Source organism: Tursiops truncatus, chromosome 7 (assembly GCF_011762595.2).
Source record: "Tursiops truncatus isolate mTurTru1 chromosome 7, mTurTru1.mat.Y, whole genome shotgun sequence".
Lineage (NCBI taxonomy): Eukaryota > Metazoa > Chordata > Mammalia > Artiodactyla > Delphinidae > Tursiops > Tursiops truncatus.
The window spans coordinates 5,687,396-5,696,619 of NC_047040.1; the positions used below are offsets into that span (position 1 = coordinate 5,687,396).

Sequence of the window (9,224 nt, forward strand, 5' to 3'; positions counted from 1 at the left end):
TGATCTTTTCTATAATTTACCCTCAGCTTTCTTATGGACGATCACGTGGATACACAGAAGGATCTGAAGGAGAGATGCTTCACAGGAAACGGAAGCTCTGTTCCTCCTGCTGCAGGTCGCCTGCATGTGCAATTAGCATTTAAAATCTCAGGTGGGTCCTTCCTCCTTATTAGAGTCCAACTTTATGTCCTGTTTCTTTTTTTTTCTTTCTTTTTTTTTTTTTTGCGGTACGCGGGCCTCTCACAGTTGTGGTCTCTCCCGCTGCGGAGCACAGGCTCCGGATGCACAGGCTCAGCGGCCATGGCTCACGGGCCCAGCCGCTCCGCGGCATGTGGGATCTTCCCGGACCGGGGCACGAACCCGTGTCCCCTGCATCGGCAGGCAGACTCTCAACCACTGCACCACCAGGGAAACCCTGTCCTGTTTCTTAATTTAATCTTCACCCCTGAAGGCCAGCGCTGGAGGTGATGTTAAGCTTTACGTGGAGTTAATTGAAACCCAGCCCCGGGCCGGATGAGGGAATAACGTGGTGGGCTTGGGAGCCCGAAGGCTCACCAGGCAGTGCATCCTGAACACACTGAAATGTTACGAAGAGGATTTATTCTTGTAAAATGTGCAAGAGGAGGTTTTGTAAACATTTATGAAATAGCCTGGATTTCCTTCTTTTTTCCCTTTCCTTCCTTGCCTCCCCCATCCTCCCTCTTCTTGCCTCCCAGCTCCCACCTACAACCCCCTTCTCCGTGATCCACCCTTATAACCGCACACCCCTCCCACCTGTACCCACACCCTCCCACCTGCCCACACTCCCTCGCACCTGTACACACACCCCATTCCCACTTGCCCTGGTCTCCCTGGTTCCTGTCCTTTTGTGTCAGCTCTTAACCACGCTCTTATGTACCCCTGAACCCCGTCTTTGGTGCCACACCCAGATCTGACGGGCTCCCCAGTCAGGTTACATCCACACTGTGGACCACATTGTCCCTGGCTGCTTTGAGATCTGCATGCTAGACCCTTCCCCAAGGCAGGGGCTGTGCCCCGGCCCCAGGACCAGGTGTGGGACAGTGGTCAGTCTGTCCTGGGACTTCTGTGGCAGAGATGATCCAGTTCCATCAGGCTCACATCTTAGAGGTTTTTTAAATCTTGTAATACGTGTCCTGTTCCCAAGGTGGTCTCAGAGCCAGCGGAGCCAGACAGGGGGAGAGTCCTGAGGCTCCCAAGCCCCAGCTTCTGCGTTTTTGAGTAACTGATTCAAGCTGTCAGCCCTGTCACATTCTCTCTTGCTCACGGGCATTTTTGTCAAACCTAATTATTTTGTTACATCTCTCTTCCACGGTCAAGTCAGCTTTCCAATGGATCCCGTTGCTTATAAAGTGCCTCATTAGCTGCTGCAGCTCAGTTATGGGGCTCTCACTGCTGCTCTGGGTGTGAGTGTGGGTGTGTGACACACACAGGTATTCAGGGCTCTGCAGGGCCAGCCCTGCTCCGTTGGCCTTCCTCCCCTGTGGGGTGCCCCGGGGAGGCAGATGTGGTACCAAAGCACAGTGAGGGAGGCTGCGGGCCTGTGCTTTACAGGGGTTACTGCTTCAGGGAAGCCCTGGAAGTGACCATTTGCTGGATTTTGGGGGGATGAAATACTCCAAAACGCAGCATCACCCTCAAAGTGATGGGAGGTGTTTCATGAGTTTAAAGACACATTCCTGGTCCTGGGGGTGCTGAGCTTGAAGAGTATCTGGTCACGAAACAGTCCAGTGAGGCCCTGGGGAGGTTCCCTCTGCCTCATGGGATGGTGAGTGCCTGGAATCGTCTTTGTCTGCCCGGCACGGAGCCCCAGGCTCACGAATGAGTGTGCCTGCAGGTGTGGGTGTGTGTGCAGGTGTGATGGTGTGTGTGCAGGTGTGAGGGTATGTGTATAGGTGTGAAGCTGTGTGTGCAGGTGTGAGGGTGTGTGTACAAGTTGATGGGGTGTGTGCGTGTGTGGGGTGTGTGTGCAGGTGTGAGGGGTGTGTACAGGTGTGAGGGGGTATGTGCAGGTGTGAGGGTGTGTGTACAGGTTGATGGGGTGTGTGCATGTGTGGGGTGTGTGTGTGCAGGTGTGAGGGTGTATGTGCAGGTATGAAGGTGTGTGTACAGGTGTAAGGGGTGTGTGCAGGTGTGAGGGATCGTGTGCAAGTGTGAGGGTGCTCACTGAGAAAGGCATTGGAGATGGGAGCTGGGAGGCAAGAAGAGGGAGCAAGGGGGAGGGAGGGAAGGAGAGGAAAATAAAGAAGGAAATCCAGTCTATTTTATAATTGTTTACAAAACATCCTCTTGCAAATTTTACAAAACAAAGCAGGAGCTAAGATGAAGTGGCCCAGGGAGTCTGCTGTGAAGGAAGCAAGTGTCGACTGAAGAAAAAATGCACAACATGAGAGTTGTGAGTTAAGTTTTATTTGGGGCAAACTGAGGACTGTTTGAGGTGGGAGGGAGGTCAGCATACATGTGATTTTGCTGGAGGGGGAGTACACATAATCGAGCACACACATATATATATATAGTTGTTGTGTTTTTTTTTTGCGGTACGCGGGCCTCTCACTGTTGTGGCCTCTCCCGTTGCGGAGCACAGGCTCTGGACGCGCAGGCTCAGCGGCCATGGCTCACGGGCCCAGCCGCTCCGCGGCATATGGGATCCTCCTGGCCCGGGGCACGAACCCGCGTCCCCTGCATCGGCAGGCGGACTCTCAACCACTGCGCCACCAGGGAAGCCCTCGAGCGCACATTTTTGCAGAAGGTTGCTACTAGTCTCGTGAAGGTTTCTGCTAGTCACGAGGAGCAGACGTCACCATGAAGGATTTTAGTGCTTTTCTAGATACAAGGAGATGCAAGAACTGGGCTCATAAAATCTCCTCCTGAAAATATCTATCTGAAGACCTGTTCTGCCAGTTCAGAGTGCCTCATTGCTGGTCTCCACCCTGAGCTCCTTTCAGGGGGTGTTGAAAGTCGGTGGTTGCAGCAGCCTGTGATGTAATGCTTGTATGGCAGGAGGCAAGTACCAATCTGTAGCTGGCGCAAGGGTTCTGGGAACTTTCTCCTGGTGAGTGCTGGCTGGGTCACAGGGCCGGTCAACTGCTCAGAGATCACTGGGGTGCAGCTTTAACAGGATGGCAAAGCGAATCCCGCAGAGAAGGAGGGGGATCTAAGAAAACCAACAGGTGAGTGTGAGAACAGATGTTAATGTCAGAGCAGCAGCAGAGATGGGAGGTGGGTGGTGCGGCGGAGTGGGAGCTAAAGATTACAGAGCTAGAGAAATTCAAACCAGGTGGTTCTGAGCCCTGAACCATTTTGTCATTAATGGAGTGATTCAGGCTCCCGGAAGGAGGTGAGCCTGCGGGGAGCCCAGTTCTGTCCTCCTGCGGATAGAGGCTTGGCTGGGTTACCAGAGAACAATGGGACCTCGGGAAATTTGCCAACACCCCCATGGGTGACACCTCACTGGTGTCTACAAGTGTCGTAAAAGCTCCCCAGGGCTTGTGCACAGAGCTGAGTGTGGGTGAGCAGCCCCCCAGTGGCTGTGGAGAGCCACAGCTGGGTTCCACCTTTGAGTGGGTCTCATCTGCCCCCAAAACAAGTGCTTGAGGGATTAAAATCCCAGCCAAGGGTGCAGCCTTCTAGTCATGGATCCTCCCCGCCAGACATCTTTACCTGGCCTCCCAGTGCTTGGTCTCTCAGACTTGCCTTCACTAGGAAGTTTTCATCCTTACTGAGATTCACACCTCAACTCCCACCCTCCTCCCAGGACCCCCCAGCCCATGCAGCATCCCTGGCTCCCTTTTGGCGCTGTCACTGGTCCTAAATGCTGCCATTGGCTCCCAGAAGCCTTAGACTCCGCCTCCAAGCTTCACCTGTTTCTCTTTATTTGTCACCTTGGACTTTCTTTCACTACATCGTGCTCTAGGATCTGTCTTATTTTCTCGAATTTTCCACTTGTTTTGCTGCAGAACCTCCTCAAGAAGTTGACTCAGAAAAGGTGCCTGGGAGGAAGTGTTCTGAGTCTTCACTTGACTGAACCTCATGGAAGCAGAGGTAGAATGTGGAGGAACTCTTTTGGGGAGGGAAGGAGAGACCACAGCCTTGTGCATTCAACTTGGGCCCCCTCAGAGAGCTTCTCTCTGTGGGACCATCAGTGCCCTTGCTGTTGACCAGTAAGCAGTGAGCAAAACAGGGCCCAAAGCAGAGTGTAAGGGCAATGCTGGTTGGGGCTAGGTTGGGGGGAGAAGAGCCCTGAGACAGAGACAAAGATGTGATGGTCAGAAGGGAGGAGAGAAAAAGGAGAGTGAAGCTTTAAGGAATCAAGGAGGGAAGAGTTTCATGGGGAAGCAGGTGGTCAGTACTGAGGGCGATTGTAGGCACAATCACTTATGAGTGTTTTTCTGGGCTGCTTGCTTACCTGGGGAGGGAGGACAGTTTGCCTATAACCTTCTTCTTTGCCCACACGAGGCACTCTTGTTATCCTTTGTCATTGTCTTTCATTATCTCTTAACCAGGGTGCTAATCGTCTCTCTTCTCTGTCCTAGGGTATTTCACCTTCACCTTTCCCCTAGCTGACACATAGAAGGTGTAGCATTTCCTTCTTACTTCATCACAAGGAAGCAACCTCATCTTCTCATTATTGTTTCCCAGCCCCCCTGGATCAGAACCCTGCTCTAATGCTTTGTTACTTTCCTGGGGCAGCTGTAACAAAGTACTGCAAACTGGGTACTTTTAAACAACAGGAATGTATCCTTTCACAGTTCAGAAATCAAAGTGTCAGAAGGACCATACTCTCCCTGAAGGCTCTAGGAGAGACTCTATTCCATGCCTTTCTCTTCCCTTCTGGCGTTGCCAGAAGTCCTTGGTGTTCTGGCTTGTAGATTCATCACTCAAATCTCTGCCTCTGTCATCACATGGACATTAACCAGATTGGATTACGGCCCACCTAATCCTAATTCCAATGGAGTATGACCTCGTTTTAATAATTACATCTTCAAAGGTCCTATTTTCAAATAAGGTCACATTCACAGACACTGGAGGTTAGGACTACGACATATCTTTTGCGGGGACACAATTCAACCCACAGCAGACACCTCTCTTGTTCAAGTGGATGGAGTGTCTCCATTCCTGTCTGCAGCCAGCCCCTCTCATCCACTGCATCTCTTCCCTTTCACTTCTCAAGAAATTCCTTCCTGTTATTATCCCATTTCTCCCTGTCTATTGGATAATTCTTATCAAAATGAAAACACGGTATAATATGTCTCATCTTAAAACAAAGAGAAAGAAAATAAAAATCATACCCCACATTCCTCCTCCTCTTACCCACCCCAGTTCTCAGCTGCTCTTTATTCTCTTCCTCTTCAAAAGAGCTGTCTCCTTCCTCACTTCCCATTCTCTTCTCCACACACATCAGTTGTGTTTTCAACCTACTGCTCCACCAAAACCACTCTTTCAAGGCACTATGCTTGGAAAAAGAAGACCATATGTCTCAGTTTGCCTGTTACGGTGTTGGCTTATAGCCAATTAATTAATTGTGACTCCTTTCACTCTCAAAAAGGCCTTGGTTTGTGTGATGAATTATGTGGCCACCCCACTGTTGACCTCCACATTGCCAAACCAAATGGTCATTTTTAGCCTTCACCTTACGTGACCTCTCAAAAGAATGTGCCCTAGTTCATTACCTCCTCCTTCTTGAAATGCTCTCCTCACTTGGCTGCTGTTCACTGTGCCTCTATATCTGCTGCTATATTTCACAAGATGTGGTTGCCATAGTGAAGAGATGCTGAAACTGGGAGAGGATTTATGACATGCTGTGGCCAAGGGATACATTTCTGGTACTTTTAAGCGACACTAATAAGGATTCCTGATTAGAAGCAAATGAAATGAACGCTGGCTATTTTAAACAAAAAGAACGATTCTTAGAAGGCTAGAGAAGCTTATGAAACCAATGAGAGTCTACAGCCCCAGGCTTAGGAAAGCAGGAAGATATCAAAAGGCACTTAGATGGTTCAGATGTGAATGGGAGGGAAGGTGGGGAGATAGCAAGTGTAAAAGGGAGTTAGAGAATAATAGGTATGACAAAGTAAGATCAAAGGATCGGTCTCTTTTTAAGAATGGGTGGAGCATGAACACATATATTGACAGAGAGAAAAATATAGGTATGAAAAGGGAGGGTTTCTCTGGTCATAATGGAATTAAACTAGATATTAATAGAAAGTATCTGGGAAAACCTCAAATATTTTCAAATTAAACCAGAAGCATTTAAATAACCATGAGTCAAAAAGGAAGTCACAAAGGGTATTGGAAAATATTTTGAACTTAATGGAAATGAAAACACAGCATATCAAGATTTGTGGGATGCAGCTAAAGCAGTGCTTAGAGGGAAATTAATAGCATTAAGTGCTTATATTAAGCAAGAAGAAAGGTCTCAAGCCAATAACCTATATTTCCACTTTAAGAAATGTAAGAAATTAGAAAAACAGGTAAACTAATCCCAAAGCAAGCAGAAGGAAAGCACTAGTAAAGATAAAAGCAGAATTGATAAAATTGAAAATAGACAAACTATACAGAAAGATCAATGAAACCAATTTGTGGTTCTTTACAAAAGGCAGGGTAAAGAAAGAATGTGTTTGTGTGTCTGTGTGGGGATGGGGGAAGGGATCTGTGACTAACTGATGAAGGAATATCTGACTTACTATTTTTCCTTGTGAAATCGTAGGTGGGGTGGTCTGTTGAGAAATGAGGATCTAGAACTGACTGGTGAAGAGAGAGGTGATGTTTTGGGTATTTTCTAGAGGTATGGGAAGAATAATTGTGCTATTTCCTACTGCTGCTCTAACAAATTTCAATAAACTTAGTGGCTTTAATAACACCAATTTATTCTTTTAAGTTCCTGGAGATGAGAAGTTCAAATAGGGTGTACTGGGCTAAAATCAAGGTGTCAGCAGGGCTGTGTTCCTTGTGGACTCTAGGGGAGGATGTTTTCTAGACTTTTCCAGATTCTAAAGGAGGCCCACATTCCTTGGCTCAGTGCCACATCCTCCAGCTTCAAAACTAGTGGTATCACATCTTCTAATCTCTCTCTCTCTCTCTTTCTCTGACCTGCTTCCATCATCACTTCTCCTTCTCTGACTCTGACCCTCCTGTCTTCCTCTTATGAGGATACTTGTGATTACACTGGCTCATCAAATAATCCAGGATAATCTCTCCCATCTCTAGTTCTTTAACTTAATCACATCTGCAAAGTTTTTTTTTTTTTTTTTTTTTAGTTTTTGCCATGCAATGTAGCATATTCCAGGTTTTGGGGATTAGAACAGGGGCAACTTTGGGGCCATAATTCTGCCCATGACAGTAGATAACCAAGAACAAGTAAATGAACTGAGAAGAGCACTCAGGTCCACAGGGGCTGGAGAACATGAACTAGCTGTGTCCTGAATCTGCAGCTTAGGATGGTTAGGAATTGAGACAAAAGAACTAAGTTGTCAGGCTGCAGAGCTAGAACTGAGTGTGGCATTTGCTGGGAGTATATAGCAGAAGGACAGGGATACAGAGAGTAGGAGTTTTTAATACAATGGTCATTTATTTGCTGAACAGGGGGATCCAGGCTGGGTAAGCAGGCACAGGAGAATGCACATGAAAAGGGAGTAAATAAAAGTAGCAAAGGGTGGTAAAATGTATAATCCAGGGCTTCAGATATGTTAGATGGTATGATAAATGGATACTAATAACTTAGGAGAAACATTCTTAACATAGAGTATCTTCTCCACTTTCATTCCAATGAATATCAATTCATCAGACTCTGCAGAACTTTCTGATAGCATATATTTCCCCTAAAGGAATGCATTTAATCTACTCTTGATACTAGTCAGAGGTCTTGGAATAAAAAAGGTGTCTACTTTCTCATGGAGTAATTTATTACAGCCTATGCTTATATCTAATTGTTTTCATCTGTCAGAGATAATCTTTTCACTCCAACATCTTAACAGATTAGTGGGCCCTATTTGATCTTTTGCCAAAGATCAAATAGGGCCATTTTGATCTGTGTACTATGAGTAATAATTTAATCTAAAAAGGAGACACGTTTATTAATAGGTTACAGAATATTTTCCCGAGCCAAAAGAGTGAATTTGGTGATTGTTAGTCCTGAGGGCAGAGTTATGTGTGTAAGGAATGTTGGAATAGGGTTGGGGGAAGTAATTAAGAATATTGAAGTATGGTTCTCTGCAATTTGTTTAAGAAACAGGGACATTTTTGGAGCTGTTTTTCTTTTCATTTTAGATATAGCGGAGTGCAGCCTGAGCTTGGATGCTGGCAACACCACCCACCTGCTGGTGAATTTGGGTAGTTCTTTGCCTGTGTTTCCTACTAAAGTACCTACTTTTCAGTTTTATTATGTGGACTCTTGAATTAATATATGTATATGACTTAGAACATATCTGGCAGAGATGTGTTTGTTAAATAAAATAAAAAATTTTATCTCACAATGAGATTCACTGAGAAAGCTTTGCAAATGCATCAGAGAAAGCTGCATTGGTTCAAAGAGTGGCTTTTACATACTTTTTGACTTAACCTGGAAGAGTGTTGATCCATGGTCTTCATTTGAGTCAAACGTTCCTGACAATTTTCTCTACCTCATCAGGGATAGTGATTTTATTTCCCCCCCAAATGCTTTGAAGTGCAGAAAGTCGGCCATTTTAAACAATCTGTATTGTTGATCATGTTCTACTTCGCTGAAAATGAAACCTCGCTAACCCAAAGGCAAACAGACAGCTAAGTAGGTAACGTAAGCCTTTCTAGGCCTTGCAATCTAGATATTGATCTTCAAATCAAGGTGAGGGATGTGGCAGGTGGGTCCGAGCAGAGCTAGTGGTTGATGTGACGTGATAAGAACGTGATGGCCCCAACCCAAACCTCCCACCACCGTCAGTCTGGCAGAGAGATGGCAGCAACTGAGCTGAGCATCCGTGACTATCTCGCGATGACTGAATTGTGCCCAAGAGTGGCTGAGATTGGTCAGCAGAAATTTTCCTGGAGACAAGTAGTTCTTCAATCACAGTTCTCAAAACAGGGCCTTGTCATGAGGTTAATGTGACAGCTTGCTGGAACCATCAGGGTGGCAGCAGAGGGGTCACAGGCATCTTTGAAGACCCCAAGGTTGAGAGCATTTTCCTTCCTATTATTTTTACATTACTTGAGCAAGTTACTCAACCTCTCTGAAT

The 9,224-nt window shown here is 46.5% G+C and overlaps 1 long non-coding RNA gene across 1 annotated transcript; it reads left to right on the forward strand.

The window, feature by feature from the left end:
* The first annotated feature begins 3,073 nt into the window (after positions 1–3,073).
* On the forward strand, positions 3,074–8,489 carry LOC109548038 (uncharacterized). The gene is made up of 3 exons (XR_002174038.2): positions 3,074–3,188; positions 3,975–4,059; positions 8,284–8,489. It is a non-coding gene; the product is annotated as an uncharacterized lncRNA (long non-coding RNA).
* Positions 8,490–9,224: the final 735 nt, after the last annotated feature.